The following is a 17,060-nucleotide window of genomic DNA, read 5'->3' as shown; positions in this document are numbered from 1 at the left end:
TTTTGCTAACTATTTTCACCATTTTCCCTTGCTATCCATTTGCTACTTTTAGCTAACTATTTCATAATAACTTATTAATGCAATACTTTTAGCTTACTTTTTGGCCAACTATTCCTCTAGAATGTTATTTTGCTCACTATTTCAACTGTTTATTCATTATATATCAGCTGACATTTAGTGTTAGCTAATGACGCAATGTGTTAAATTTAGCCAACAATTTCCTGTGTTTATCCATTAAATTTAGCATTAGCATTTAGCATTAGTAAAATACTGGCAGCAGGGTTTCCAGCATTCTACTGTTAATTTTACAGTTCCTTTACTGTTATCTACTTTACAGTATGTTACTGTGATAAAACCACATACTGAATTAAAGTAAAATTCTGCATTTCATTGATTTTTACAGTAGACTAAAACACAGTAAAGTGCTGAAGCTAGTTGAAATATTGTTGCAGTATACAGTGCAGTCATTTTTAGTAAAGAGAACCTATTACTGTCTGAAAGCCAATTACTATGAATTATCTCATATATATACCAACAAATTTTGCCCAGAATGCATTGTTTTCTACAGTATAATACCTTTTTTAATGGAAAAACAGTATGTTACTGTCACAATTTGGCTGTTTTCTTACAGCAATTTGTTACGTGCTGCTGAATTTTTGTTTTTAAAAATGTGACTTTTCACTCAGGTTTCACTCCACAATCATGACTTTAATAAATGTTGGTTAACTGAGAAAGTGAAGAGAGAAACTTGCTTGTATCTAACAGAGTGTGGCAGGACGAGAGCAGGTACTGAGGGGTCAAGAGAGGAATCAGCACAGTGAGTGTCTGAACATCTGGGCTCTTCACTTGACAAGATAGCGTTCCTTGTATGCACACACACACACACACACACACACACACACACGGTTCCTTGCAGCACTCAGCACTTGGTTCCGCTGCCACCGTGGGAAGATTGCTGGTACAGATTGCCATGGAAACACGAGGCCCAGGCGCCCGTTGTTAGGAGCAATGCCTGCCTGACCCAGCGGTGTGTGCATATGTGTGTGTGAAAGACGGAGTGAGGCCAAGTGGCATGCCCCCTTCCACACAATGCCCAGCTGAGTGTGTCTCTTCCTGCCTGGCAGACTGGAAGGGTGTGTTAGTTTAAACATACTACAATGCATCAGAGTGCGAGATCTTTGTGAAAGTTTTTTGAACAAGTACAGTCTTTTTATGGGCTAAAATCAGGTATATTTTGATTTAACTCTTTTTTTTGTGTGTGTCTTTGCAGATCACTTTAACCCTTTATCAGGCAAAGAACTATATTTGGTAACTTACATACATAAATGCATCAATGACGATAATTCAATAATATATTTGGAATATATAAAACAATCTGCATAATGACTAATTTTACTTTTGATATTTTAAGTACATTTTGATGCTGTTACTTTTGTACTTTTACTCCAGTAAGTTTTGAGTGCCGGACTTTTACTTAACCCTTTAACAGGCAAAGAACTATATTTGGTAACTTCAGGTAATATTTCGAGAAAAAAGTTGCAAATTTGCTAGATTAAAGTGGCAAATCTACGAGAAAAAAGTCGCAGATTTAAGAGATTTAAAGTGGCAAATGTGCTCGAAAAAAGTCGCAGATTTACGAGAAACAAGTGGGGAAAAGCAACTTTTTTCTCCCAGATTCACCACTTTGAATCTCATAAATCTGCACATTTTTTCTCGTAGATTTGCAACTTTAATCTTGTAAACTTTTTTGTCAAAATACAATTTTCGTATGTTTTTTTACACATTCTGGCTGTATGTAATATCCTCCAATATTCTCTAGGGTTGAAATTTGGAATTTGCAAGTATTTCAATGAGTGCCCTATTAAGGGTTAAACAGCTTTGTTTTCCTGTTTATTTCTCTTGTGATCAGATGTGACTGAGCCCTGCCCGCCTGCATTTTATCATATCATACGTGTAAAGTAATAAAGTAACTTAAAACATGTGCGTGTGCGTGTGTTTGTAATACCCAAGTGTCAGTAATCAGTGTGACCATCACCAGGGGGCTTATAGTGTGGTGAATATGAGTCAGGATGAACAGAAAAGAGAAATCCCTCTCTCCCCCCCTCTCTCTAAACAACCCCCCTCCACATATCCTTTCATTACCAATCATTCCTTAATTCAGATCTGGATCTCATTTCAGCATCAGAAAACGGGGAAGAAAGAGTCTGAAAGAAAAGAGACATCTATGAAGTCAGGCTTCAGTCTCGTCTCTGTTGTTATTTTTATCACCCACCCACCCTTCCCTTCAAAGAATAACTTTCCTCTCTGTATCGCCACTCTTTCTTGTTGTCTTTGTTGTTGTTTTTTGAAATGAAATCGCTCTGGTTTCACTCATCGTCAGTCCCAGTTGTTCCAGGGTGATGAGGCAAGTTGCGCACAAAACACGCACAAAGTGGAAAGTAATTATGAAGATGAATGAAGGAATAAATAAATAAGTTAATTATGAAAATAGTTTCATGGTGGGGGTGTGTGTGAAGGGGTTTTTGATGGAGAGAAACATAAGAGGAAGAGAGGGAAAGAGCTGGCTCGGGATGGTGGGATGGAATTCTGGGAGATTTCTGGCGATCTTGGTCGGCCACTTCAAGTCCTCTCCCTCTCATCCCTCCAAACCACAACAAGGCAACGTCCCTTATTGAAATTAACAAGCTCATACTTTTACAATTTGCACACACACGCACACATGCGCAACTTCGAATATGAACGTGTGAACGCTCAGGGACATACACACATCTGATTCATACAAGCGCGCACACACGCAGCTCCTTCACACGAATGCGGACAGTGCATACCCACAATTTATAAGGCACAAACACTCAGCTGCAATTATTGCTTCTGATGCATGACTATTGCTATTGTTTGAAAGTCTGTGAGATGGAACCAGCTCAGCAGGATATTTTGTTTGTGACTTTCCTCTGTGTTCATGTCAAACACGATAACTGGTCAGATACGTCTCACTGTGTGGGTGACTTTGATTATTTGTACCCTGTTGTTCAGAAACAGAAAGCCAACATTATTTTCCTGTAATGCAGATACTCCAGTGTAAAATTACACTCGAGGGAATTTAACCTAAAAAATAAAAAGTCAAAACATTAAACATGCAAAGAGGCATTCTTTTCAGTCCATTTATTTCTAACAAAAGTGCACAATTGCAAACAGTAGCTGTGTTAATATATCATGCAGAGACAAGCTGCTTAAAAGTTTAAAGTGCTGTCTTGGGGCCTTCAAACGATGTCTGTAAACCATAAAACATTTATGAAAGATGTTTTTTTAAACTGAATTTGAAATATTTTCTGTGATTTACATGCACAGGCACAAAAACATGTTGTTATAAAATCACTTCACATGTAGACTGTATCATGGTGTGTTCACTCCAAAATGCAAAATCAAGTTTTCCATGCAGCACAATTATAAACAAAGTAAATGCAAAGATATAGATAAATTTGCATCAGGTGATGCAATGTGACACAAACATAGACATAATGTATAAATAATGGACGTAGTCACCGTAATGTCACCCGTTGGTTTATGGACTTCCTGTTTGAGGCATCGAGTTCAGCGTTACACTCATCGCCATCTTTTTTCGGAAATGGCGAGCAGATCATATTTGGACTGAGCACTGCAAAAAAGCCAACTTGTATTTTTTGGCCTAAAACAGTGATTTAAGTTGATAAAACTTGGAAATATAAATTATTGACAGTTAGGACAATAATGTAAGTTAGCACAACAAAGGAAGCCAGTTGTCTGCTCAAAAACAAGTTGGTGAGTTGTTGTTACTTATATCTTTAAGTTGGGGTTCACAACAAGGGACAATAGTTCTGATAACTCTTATTTCTTTGTTGTGAAATTCGGTCATTAGCGAAAGCTAGCGGCTAACTGATGCTAGCGGCTAACTGATGCTAGCAGCTAACTGATGCTAGCGGCGCTGCTTGTTACAGCTACAAGAGTAGCCATTAGCGTATCAATGCTAACTGTGTGTCGATTTGATGCTGTGTTGTGAAAGCCTATCAGATTCAGATTCTAATGCATCGCCTAACCTTGATCAATCCAAACTTCATTCAGAAAATAAACATTTTAAGAGTTGTTTGCTTGTCCTCTTGTGGATAGATCTGATATAACATGAACTTACAAAAATCATCATGATGTAATTATTTCGGCAACCTTTTTTATCCATTTATTGCTATTAAACCAGACAAAAATGTTGGGTTATCTTGGATTCATACTGCTGTAGTAAACCAGACTCTTCAGCAGATGTGTGACTTGCAAGATACAATGGCTAGTTATAGTTCTGACAAGACACTCATGAAACTGCCACTAAACGGCTAGCCACAGTTGAGAAGGAACGTCGTTGGTTCCCAAGTGAGAAATCCTGGAACCAATCCTAGCTAACAGTTCATCAAACTGGGTACTGGTCAGCCTCAAGTAGCGCTGGATGTGGCACTTATTTAGATGCAGTTCCTGGAGAAAGTGGTGAAATTCAGTGAGCTTTGTGTACCTCAAAAAAACAAGACAGTGTTTGATTTTCCAAAGGTATGTGGGACTTCCACATCTATTACAGCAAGTGATAATAATAGCTTAATGGCATTGTCGTTTCTGATTTGTTGTTGTGTTTTTTGATTTGTCATTGTGTTTTTTGATTTGTCGTTGTGTTTTTTGATTTGTCGTTGTGTTTTCTCATTTGTCGTTATGTTTTCTGATTTGTCGTTATGTTTTTTGCTTTGTTGTTGTGTTTTTTGATTTGTTGTTGTGTTTTTTGATTTGTTGTGTTTTCTGATTTGTTGTTGTGTTTTCTGATTTGTTGTTGTGTTTTCTGATTTGCCGTTGTGATTTGCACTTCAGGGCCACCGTACTGATTGGTTGTAGGTTTAACGTCATGCACGTTAGATGTAATGTCAGGCTAACATTATGTACTTACATACTGAATTATTTATTTTTTCAAACAATGATATTTTCCTAAACCTAACCAAGTAGTTTTGTTGACTAAAGCTAGTCTTATTCACTTTGCTTTCAACCTGCCGTACCAAGTCTGGGACAAAGTATTTTTGTGGCCGAACAGAACTGCAACAGTTCCACAACGTTAAGCATGTGTTTAACGTGAAACATTAGGTGCTAATTTAGGTTCTAAATTAGCTTCTGTTGCGATAGGAACGACCGACCCATGTGGTCCTATTGGTTGGCTACTTGGATGACCATGGTCAATCCTGAAAAACTCTAAAAAAAACACATTCATAAGAGTGGCATTGATGCAGCCCAATTAACTCCTCAGATGTAATTAAATAGCATTAGTCAGAAGGAAATGTTTGTTCACTGTCTAGAACCCCTGCCAAGAATATATGAAAGGCCAATTGTGGTCAAAGGAGCCCTGCATGGTGCCCTGCTGTATGCAATTGCTATTGACATACACCCAAAAAAATCCTCAGATTTCTTATTGGTATGAGGCCTTCATAGCAGTCCGCCTGTGGCTGGGTGCTCAGTCACTGGGGTCAAGATTGGATTGGCATGGGAACTGGCACCGGAGCAGCTTGGCACTGTCTAGGCTGAACCCATGAGGGAATTATCTGCCCTTCAGACACATAAGGAATGCCTGGGACCTGTGGCACTGCCCGTCTGGCCGTCTCCACCATCCACTCAGAATAACCTGGATATACGAGGCATTCCTGGGAACGACAGGTTTGTTTCTATAGGCTGTTTGTCAGAGAGCAGTTTTTTGGATTGAGCTGATATGAAGTGTGAGTAAACCTCCAGAGAATTACGGTTAGACACAGTCAGGATATATGTTTGGGATGGTCGCTGGCTGCTGTGATTTGAGGTGTCAAGAGGGCAGGAGCAACATGGTCTCACAGAAACCTGTGAAATAGCCACAGATTTCGCGTAACTCAAAATCTGTGGAATAGCCACGGAATCGCTCAAATTTCCGTGAAACTGACACGGATTTCGCTACAATGCAAGTTAATGACAGTCATATCTCGTGGCTATTCCAACATACAAAGTGATTATGTACATTCACTGAGTGAAGATTTAGAAAATAAAACATATATTTCTCGCTAGAAATGTGATCAAAATCCATTTTTATGCAGAAACTAAGTCAAAATATTGATTTTTCACTAAAAATGAGAGCTGTCCGCCATGTGTTTTGTTCTGACCGCCGGGACCTTGAAAGTCACGTGACTTGGAACAAACCAATAGGAACAAATATCCATGGAATAGCCACGGGATATGACTGTCTTTAACTTGCATTGTAGCCAAATCCGTGTCAGTTTCACGGAAATTTGAGTGATTCCGTGGCTATTCCACGGATTTTGAGTTAAGCGAATCCGTGGCTATTTCACGGATTTCTGGGAGACCAGGTTGGCAGGAGGGCTGCAGTGACGGGTCCTGCTGCCTGACAGAGAGCGAGAGACATAGAGAGAGAACAGAGAGAGAGAGAGAGAGAGAGAGAGTCCTCCCTCCTTATCCGGCTCCCCTACACACAGATAAATAAAGAGGCTAAAAGCCGAAGAGAAGAAGCAGAAAGGAACTTTTGTGGCTTCCGAGTGGGGTCCCTTTCATGGCGGTTCCCACAGCACTAGGCCTGTGATGACATTCACCATGTTTCACACACACACACACACACACGCTGATGGGCCCTGTGACTGCGGTGACTTTCGCTGGTGCCGGGCCCCAGACGGGACGGCGAGGGCCCCGAGAGCCACAGGCAGCCATTGTGCTGTCGCCGCGGAAACCAGCCTCTTTATGTCAGACATGTTTTTCTGTTTGTTTTCTTTTTTATGTCTTTAATGTGGGCAAGAGGGGAATGTTTCCCCTCACATCCCCCCCCGCCTCCCTCCCTCCTGACTGCTCTGCGTTATTTCCCCCCAATACCCATCTTCCCCCTCTCACCAATCCATCCACATTTGTTTCTCCTCTTTTCCTCCCCCCTCCTCCTCCTCCTCTTCCACTCCTCTTCCACCCTTATGTCGTCTCCCCCCTTTTCCCCCTGGAGATCGTCATTTGTAAAGCTCTTTGCTTGGACAGCTCGTATCTTTGTCGTGGTGTTGCGGCCTCCCTCTCACTCAGCTCCTTTTTATCTGTACTTCATGAGGTTTTGGCACAAACTGGCACTTTTTCTTCCTGGACTGAAAAAAACAACAACAACAATGCGCACAACTCTAAAACAACAAAACCTATCCCCCCAAAAGAATTCTGCCTTTCCCACGCTAAGCCAATTTTCTTCACAAGATTAAACAAACTCCCAATGACAAAATGAAAGAAACGGGGGAGGAGGAGGGGTTGGAAGAAGAATCTGGTTATGATTCCAGTCTCCAGCAGAGGATGCCCCAAAGTCCTCCAATGAGAAAAACAAACCTGAAAAAAGCCAACTGTTACTATTTTTAAGCGCTTAAAGAATGTTGTTCTGTGCCATGAGTCAAAGGCACGCCGGCCCTCGTCCGTAATCAGTTCATTCTGACTGCACTCCTCCGCCACATCACACACAGGACGCAATCTTTTATGAGCCGCAGAGAAAGAGGAGGAGGAAAAAGGGGAAAGTGAAAAATGAAAGAGTTCAAGGCTAATCCGCTGTGTCCCCTCAGCCGCATGCGACTGTGCCTCATTTGATGACTGGGGGTTTTAAGACTCAGCTAATATTAGCCACTGTAAAACTCAGGCGTTTGCTCAGGCGTTTTCACTTGGAAGCTGACTATCATTCAAGTTTATGGAGGAGACTAATTTTTATTGCACAGAGTCATGTGATGCTTAATTCCTCTATCGGCTTTTCTATTTTTGCCAAAGAAAATGTTGTTCACTGTTGCAATTCTGAAAAGAAAAAGCACATGAAAAAGGATGTATTCAGAAGAGGAAAATCATATTGAAATTCAAGGATTTAACTGTATCCAGGTTGATTCAGAATTGCTCTCACAGTCAGAGCCACACTGTAAAAAATATTCTGTTTAATTTACGGTAAAATACCGGCAGCTGTGGTTGCCAGAACTTTACCGTAAAAAATACAGTGAGTGGGTTTTATACTGTAAATTTCAATGTAAATATCAGCTAAATCTGTCATTTAGACTGAAAAATCACTTGCCATTTTATCCCTATTGTGTCTCTTTTTGGTAATTTTGTGTCTCATTTGATAATTTTACGTATTTTTTTTGGTCATTTTGTGTCTTTTTTTGATAATTTCATGTCTCTTTTGGTCGTTTTCTGTCTTTTTTTTTTGGTAATTTTGTGTCTATTTAGATAGTTTTGTGTCTCTTTTGGTCATTTTGTGTCTTTTTTGATGGTTTTGTGTCTCTTTTGGTCGTTTTCTGTCTCTTTTTTTGGTCGTTTTGTGACTCTTTTGGTCATTTTAGGTCCTTTGTTAGGTCCTTTGGTCTGCTATTATTTTTAGGGTAGTTATGTCCTTGTGACGTTATGATATTTCTCCATTCATTTTAAATGAAAAATCTAATATTTTTTACAGCAAACTTGTGTTTTCTAAAGTTTATGACGATGTTTTGTGCTATTCTTTGATTTACGGTAATTAAAAGTGTCTACTACGGTGATATTACATTTTTAATTTCACGCCCTATTTCTGATATAATTTGACAGTGTTTTACTGTAATTTCTACAAACATTTTTTACAGTGCATAAACCCAGGAGATGGTGCTCCATGGCTGTTTTATGCTCCCCTAGATGCTCTCTGACAGCCTCTCACTTCCCCAAATCCCTCCTATAACTTTACACCTCAGATTACCACCTTATCATGGAGGCATCCAGCCAGCACCTCGTCCCGACGGCAGCTCACAAGAGCAGGCATAAGCCCCTGAAAACCGGCATAAAAACTTGCCGCCACTGCACCGCGGGGTCATTTTTAGCGTTCCCAGAAGGGGATTAGTGTGAGTGTGCAGGGAAAAAGAGGCAGACTTTGACGGAGGAAGGATGAGACACAAAATGAGAAGACAGAATAACCAAAAAAACCCCACAGAAGACACAAAATGACAAAAAAAGACACAAAATGACCAACAAAAGACACAAAATAACTAAAAAAGACACAACAACAGACGCACAAAGACCAAAAAAGACACAAAAAGACACAAATGACAAAAAAAAGACAGAAAATGACACAAATGACAAAAAAAGACAGAAAATGACAAAAAAAGACACAAATGACCAAAAAAGACTGAAAAAAAACACAAAATAACTAAAAAAGACACAACTACAGAGACAAAATGACACAAAAAGACACAAATGACCAAAAAAGACACAAAATGACTTACAAAGACACGAAAATGATTAAAAAATGCACAAAATAGCCCAAGACTCCATAGAGTTAATGAGTTAAGGTGAAGCATAAAGCTGAAGACTGAAAAAGACACAAAATAACTAAAAAAGACACAACAACAGACACAAAATGACACAAAAAGACACAAATGACCAAAAAAGACAGAAAATGACACAAATGACAAAAAAAGACAGAAAATGACAAAAAAAGACACAAATGACCAAAAAAGACTGAAAAAAAACACAAAATAACTAAAAAAGACACAACAACAGACACAAAATGACACAAAAAGACACAAATGACCAAAAAAGACACAAAATGACTTACAAAGAAACGAAAATGATTCAAAAATGCACAAAATAGCCCAAGACTCCATAGAGTTAATGAGTTAAGGTGAAGCATAAAGCTGAATATGGGAGATTCTAGAACATTTAAAGTGTTTGTTACATGGGTGTCACCATGGGTTCTGATGGAGGAAGGATGAGGGTAATAACAAACATCATTTCCATTTCCTGAGGGAAATGTTTCCACTTTTATTGGTCTAGATAGAGTTTTTATAATCAAAATGACTAAAACTAAAACAAGGATAAACTGAACATTCGTTGTCTTTTACTGATGCCAATCTGTGTTCAATAAAACTAAATTGGATCAGTTCAGCTGATCTATAAACTTTCTCTGTAGCCTAGTGTGTTGGAGTGAAAATGTGATATTGCCCTATCTGCAATCGATATCAGAAGTTCATGATTTTTTTTTTTTTGTTGTTGTTGTCTGGGCTTCCCGCGCCACCCTGTCTCAAGTGGCCCATTGTAAAAGATATTTTCCAAATTTGTTCTTCTGAATGGATTATAAACATGATGTTTTATAACACTTTTGTTTTATAACGTTTTTTCCCCTCACACAATTTAATTACAAATGTTTAGGTAACCTTGGTCAAGTTTGCATTCGTGTCACAACCACTTGGAGTTGCAGAAGACATTTATCTATTACTTTAACCCATAGGAACCTATGGTGACACCCGTGTAACAAACACTTTGAATGTTCTAGAATCTCCCATATTCAGCTTTATGCTTCACCTTAACTCATTAACTCTATGGAGTCTTGGGCTATTTTGTGCATTTTTGAATCATTTTCGTGTCTTTGTAAGTCATTTTGTGTCTTTTTTGGTCATTTGTGTCTTTTTGTGTCATTTTGTCTCTGTTCTTGTGTCTTTTTTAGTTATTTTGTGTCTTTTTTTGTCTTTTTCAGTCTTTTTTAGTCATTTGTGTCTTTTTTTTGTCATTTTCTGTCTTTTTTTGGTCATTTGTGTCATTTTGTGTCATTTTGTGTCTGTTGTTGTGTCTTTTTTAGTTATTTTGTGTCTTTTGTTGGTCATTTTGTGTCTTTTTTTTGTCATTTTGTGTCTTCTGTGGGTTTTTTGGGTTATTCTGTCTTTTCATTTTGTGTCTTTTTTTGGTGATTTTGTGTCTTTTTTAAGTAATTTAGTGTTTTTTTCAGTAATTTTGTGTCTTTTTTTTTAGTAATTGTGTGTCTTTTTAAAGTAATTTAGTTTTTTCTGTCATTTTGATACTGCCTCCAGCGGCCCCCAGATAATTTGAGTTTGAGACCCCTGTTCAAGGTGTCACCGTGGGTTCTTATGGGTTAAAGCAGCTACAAGGAGATTTTAACTGGTTATGTCTCATTTTAATAATTTATGTAACTCATAAAGAGAGGACTATCAGCGAGAAGATTGGTTATTTCTGTATAGTAATTCTTAATGCCTGTCAGCTGTACAACTCCCGTGTAATTAGACAGAACGATTTACAGCATGTAGATGTAACAGTCTGTTTACATTTTTTCAGCCAAAGTCTGGCAAGGAGCATTACATTAGCTAGTTAAAAGGAAACATGGTGAATTCTATTTTTTTCAGTGTTTTATTTTGTAGTTATGGCTGGTAATGGTGAAAAAAAAGTGAAAAGGTAAAACGATCATCACCTCATTCATCTGATGGAGAGAATTGGCCCTCTTTCTCCAAGACAGGTATATAATATATCAATTTAATTTACAAAATACATTAAGAAAAGTGGTTTTACATTAATATCTGAATTTATATTGCTGGCTAAAACCAACTTTTATATAGATATACCTGCATTCTCTTTGCACTATGCACTTTGGTGCTCAAATATGTTTAACAGCAATGTCTCTTTCCAGAATTCAGGAACTATTTCCTTTCAGCCAAACTACAGCCCCAAAATGTATCACCGTGCAGAATGCAGCATGCATCTATTCATGGATGAGGTGCTGGTGCTCATGACAGCTGTTGAGTTTTTCTGATGCAAGACGGTGCCCCGTAGTTCCATTGTATTTGAGAGAAGGCAGATATATCTTTCATCATAGATTATACATATAACACTTTGATAAATATTGATAAATAGCACAGGTAAGTAACAAAATACTTTTGACTTTGATGCGAACTGTCACTTTAGCATATGTGGATACATCTTTTAAACCAAAGTAGTTGAGTTTTTTGTTTATTGTATCCTTTGGATCCCCATTAGTCTTCATAGAGATGAAGACTATTCTTCCTGCACTGCAAAAAAAGAAAAATTGGGTGAACTCAAAATTTCAAGGCAACAAACTTCGATAAAATTTTAAGTTGGACAATTAAACTAAATATTTTAAGTTTTGTTTTTGAGTTTGCTCAACTCTGAATTCAGATTAACGTCAACTCAATTTATAATTTTACATTGTAATAACTTTTAATCCTTACTTCTGCTAACTTCTGCAATGTGCTAAATTGGCACGATTGTAACGCTGCTATGAAATGTCAGCTAATGTTGCGACCACAATTTTGAGTTACCATTGATACGCTAATAGCCATTAGCGTATCAATGCTAACTTGTAGCTGTAACAAGCAGCGCCGCTTGCATCAGTTAGCCGCTAGCATCAGTTAGCCGCTAGCATCAGTTAGCCGCTAGCTTTTGCTAATGACCGAATTTCACCGATTTCCCGCATTTCACAACAAAGAAATAAGAGTTATCAGAACTATTGTCCCTTGTTGTGAACCCCAACTTAAAGATATAAGTAACAACAACTCACCAACTTGTTTTTGAGCAGACAACTGGCTTCCTTTGTTGTGCTAACTTACATTATTGCCCTAAATGTCAATAACTTATATTTCCAAGTTTTACCAACTGAAATCACTGTTTTAGGCCAAAAAATACAAGTTGGCTTTTTTGCAGTGTGGGGTCCACATTAAATCAAACAATTATTACACAATTACAGCATTTACACAGATAATTACATGAAGTTATTCATCCTAACATGATTATAATGTATATTAACATGATTATAATATATATTAAGTAGTACAAGACATGATTATAAAAAGAGTTACATGATTATAGAAGAGTATACGAGGTAAGCATAAATTGTACCATGATGTTCAATGCAGATGTATTAACATACTTGAGTTCAACTTAACATGATTTCATATTTTCATAGAAGACTATTGCAGCATAAGATTATGACGAAACACTGCTTCTCTCAGTTTCAGTTTAAAACTCGACACAGTTTGGGTTCAGTTTACAAAATGAGATGAGTTTTCCTGTTGTTGATGTACCAACTAAAAAATGTTTAGGTAACCTTGGTCAAGTTTGCATCCGTGTTACAACCACTTGGAATTGCAAAAGACATTTATGTATGACTTTAACCCATAAGAACCTATGGTGACACCCGTGTAACAAACACTTTACATTTTCTAGAATCTCCCATATTCAGCTTTATGCTTCACCTTAACTCATTAACTCTATGGAGTCTTGGGCTATTTTGTGCATTTTTGAATCATTTTCGTGTCTTTGTAAGTCATTTTGTGTCTTTTTTGGTCATTTGTGTCTTTTTGTGTCATTTTGTGTCTGTTGTTGTGTCTTTTTTTGTCATTTTATGTCTTCTGTGGGGTTTTTTGGGTTATTCTGTCTTCTCATTTTGTGTCTTTTTTAAGTAATTTAGTGTTTTTTTCAGTAATTTTGTGTCTTTTTTTTTAGTAATTTTGTGTCTTTTTAAAGTAATCTAGTTTTTTCTGTCATTTTGTGTCTTTTTTTAGTCATTTTGTGTCTTTTTGTGTCTTTTTTTGTCATCTTGTGTCTTTTTTGGTAATTGTGTGTCTTTCTTTGTAATTTTGTGGGGTTTTTTTTGTAATTTTGTGTCTTTTTTTAGTCATTTTGTGTCTTTTTTTGGTCATTTTGTGTCTTTTTGTGTCTTTTTTTTGTCATTTTGTGTCTTTTTTTGTCATTTTGTCTCTTTTTTTGTCATTTTTTTTTCATTTTGTCTCTTTTTTTTGTCATTTTGTGTCTCTTTTTGATCATTTTGTGTCTTTTTTTTTTTTTAGTAATTTTTGTCATTTTGATACTGCCTCCAGCGGCCCCCAGATAATTTGAGTGTTTGGGAATCACAAATATATCAGTTCATATGTGATGCAGATTTGAGCTTGATGGGTGCAGATGTAAATGCAAACGCTGTCGTTTTTTTTACATCAAAGAAACACAAGACAATGCCATTACAAAGCCTAACTTACAGTGCAGAGACAGCCATGACAGCTCTTACACACATTGACAAAAGCACAATCAACAGATGTTAATGCAGAACTGCCTTGCTGAAGGCATACTTGTGCAGTGAACTAATTCTATACCGTGCATGTGGCACATGCACAAACACACGCTGTCTTTCTCAGACATGAAAACTTGCTTGAGGACGACTGACTAACTGTATATAGTGCAGGAGGCTTTGATGTTTGGACTGAGCTGTGGCACAGACAGCCAGCCGTGCAGCGCTGAGGCTCTGCGCTGCCGGAAGCTTGTGGTCTGGGCCGGCTCCATTTACTACTCTGTTCTGGTGCTAAATATACAATAATAAAAAGGCTGGCAGATTTATTTCAGACTGTGATACATTTCCTCTTCGGCGAGGGAAGAAAGAGAGCTAAAGCGAGAGACAGACGTCTCCAGATCACCGAAGAACATTAAGTGATAATTACAGAGAGAGATAGACAGAAGGAGAAGGAGGGAAGAGGTTTCCCTTCTTTCTTTCTTTCTCTTCTCTTCCTCTTCCTCCTCTCTGCCACCACAGAGGAGAGTGGCGTCTCCAAACTAAAGAGGGGCGCCCACTCTATTAGACTCCCAATGATTGGCTATGATTGCATTATCTGATCTCATGAGGGATAAAAGGACAGCACACACACACACACACACACACACACACACACACACACACACACACACACACACATGTCTTTGTGTAGTTGTGAGGACCACCACTTCCCCTAGCCCAACACACACATTTCAGGGTTTACCATCTCTGTTAGGACCTTCCCTGAAATTCATACAGATGATTAATTAAGGCCTTTAGAGGCTATCCTAGCATTTTCTTTGTGAGGACTGGAAAAAATGTCCTCACAACTACAAATGTCCTCACAATGTTGGTATTCCGCCATGGGTTGGTCCTCAACTATATGAAGACAAACACACACACACACACACACACACACACACACACACACACACACACACACACACACACCACATGCCTGTATTTCATTGCTCAATGATCACTGCCTCCTCAGAAGTCAAACATGACTTTTTTTTTAAAAAACATCTTAAGACATGTAGCCATAAAAGAAAATATGATTCAAATTCAAACATCGTCTCTATCTTTTCAAGTCAGAACACACAAGCGTGCACACACACACACACACACACACACACACACACACACACTCACTCATACTCCCCTATGTACTCGACTTCACCACCAGTCCACCGCACTCCTCTCAGAGCTCTTTGATCCCCGGTCGAGGGTCCTCTCCGCGGTGCCTCTGTCTGAATTCCAGAGATTCTGGGATAATTCAAACGTTTCACGGCACATACTTGGTCCCCCCAGGAGACAGCGGCGGAGATGGAAAACGCCACCACGGTCTCTCTCCCTCCATTGTCCCTACTCTTTAATCAGGCCCTCTCTGTGGCTCGCGCTGCCACCGTGGTGTGTTGTCTCAGCCTGGGAAAATGCCGGCCTAAGTGGCTGTTATGTGCTGAGGCGCAGACCGCAGGGACCCAGAGGGGTGCTGCTGGAGCCCTCGGTGCCAGCCGTGGGTCTCCCAGTGGCTAACACACACAATGAGTGAGGTCCCAAATCTGGATGCTGGAAGCTTTACATAACAGCCATCAGTGCATCTATTTACTTTTTCGACTGAGCTTTCAATCTGTAAATCATGCGCCATCATAATCACAGGCCCAAACCCGATCATAAATCATGAATATTATTTGTTCCGAAAGGGTTGATGGGCGTAAACCGGCATTAAACTGCCACACAGATAGGGCAGTATTGCAGAAACTCAAGTGTGAAAAAAGTCTGTGGAGAGGGAGTTTCCTGCCCATATGTCAACAAATGACCAAAACAAAGAGCTTGTGTTTCCCTGAGTCAGAACAAGAAGAAGGTCAGCAACCAGCGCGACCTCAGAGTTCAACCCGTTTCAGCTCTACGTAGTCCGGGGGAGACTGGCGTTGAGGCCGGGCGGCCGGGTCAACCGCCGCACGGCCCGCCTGCAGCCGGACACTACGCTCCATCAGGTCAAGTTTACAAGGGCCGAGCCAAACCCTGCTGCTTTATACCAGTTTATATTTAGGGCTTATAAGCGTGAATAGAACTTTTATGAGGTGCTATAAATTTCATTTTCAAAAGAGGGTGAGTATGGAGGCTCATGTACGCCTACCCTGTGGTTTCCCCAGGCCACCACGAAGCCTTTGTGTTCTCCCTGTTTGCCATGGGAAAATATCTGAAACAAATGAGTCGCTTGGTCGGCACCCATCAGTGTAAAAAAACACTTCTAAGAGCTGTGGATTGTGCTGGGAGGGTGTGGCGCAGCGCCGAAAGGAACTACTTGTTTACTCTCGCCATGTCCGAAAATAAAAAAAAAGGGAATTATTTTCTCTCCGAAATGGAAAGCAAATAAACAAGTATTCTTGAGCAGACAATGTGGGCAGGCGCGGGCCGCCTGTGGCGCAGCAGCCGCATGCTGGACGCGGTACGAGAAGGAGGGAGACGCTTTGAGGTTCTTCTGCACAACATCATCACCATCATCATCATTGTCATCATCACTATCAATACGTTTTTGCTATAAAAATAAAACCAGACATGAGCCAAAGTTCATAGAAGTAAGAGTGTAGGAGTGGTTTATTGTCTAAAGCACAGAATTGCCATAATTAAAAGGGATTACATGGAGTGAAACGCATTCACTTAAATAAAAAAAGCTGCCCCTGTTGTCTGATGATTACAAAATTGTTGCCTTTATTCTCCTTTATCCTCGGGACCCCAATTGGGGTCGCGAGATGATTTCTGGGGGTCGCCAAATCATTTTGGAAGTCAGCTCTGTCTCCACTGTGTTAAAGTGTTCATGTGTTTTAGTCTTTTTGGTCACTTAATGTCTTTTTTTGGTCATTTTGTGGGTTTTTTTAAAGTCATTTTGTGTTTTTTTTGGTTATTTTGTGTCTTTTTTTGGTCATTTTGTGTCTTTTTTTGATCATTTTGTGGTCAATTTGTGTCTTTTTTGGTCAATTTGTTTCCTTTTTTAGTCATTTTGTGTCTTTTTTTTTTCCTTTTGTGTCTTTCTTTAGTCATTTTGCGTCTTTTTGGTAATTTTGTTTCTTTTTGTGTCTTTTTTGGTCAATTTGTTTCCTTTTTTAGTCATTTTGTGTCTTTTTTTAGTCCTTTTGTGTCTTTTTGGTCATTTTGTGGTCAATTTGTGTCTTTTTTGGTGAAT

Source organism: Centropristis striata, chromosome 14, assembly GCF_030273125.1.
Source record: "Centropristis striata isolate RG_2023a ecotype Rhode Island chromosome 14, C.striata_1.0, whole genome shotgun sequence".
Taxonomy (NCBI): domain Eukaryota; kingdom Metazoa; phylum Chordata; class Actinopteri; order Perciformes; family Serranidae; genus Centropristis; species Centropristis striata.
This window is presented reverse-complemented; position numbering follows the sequence as displayed.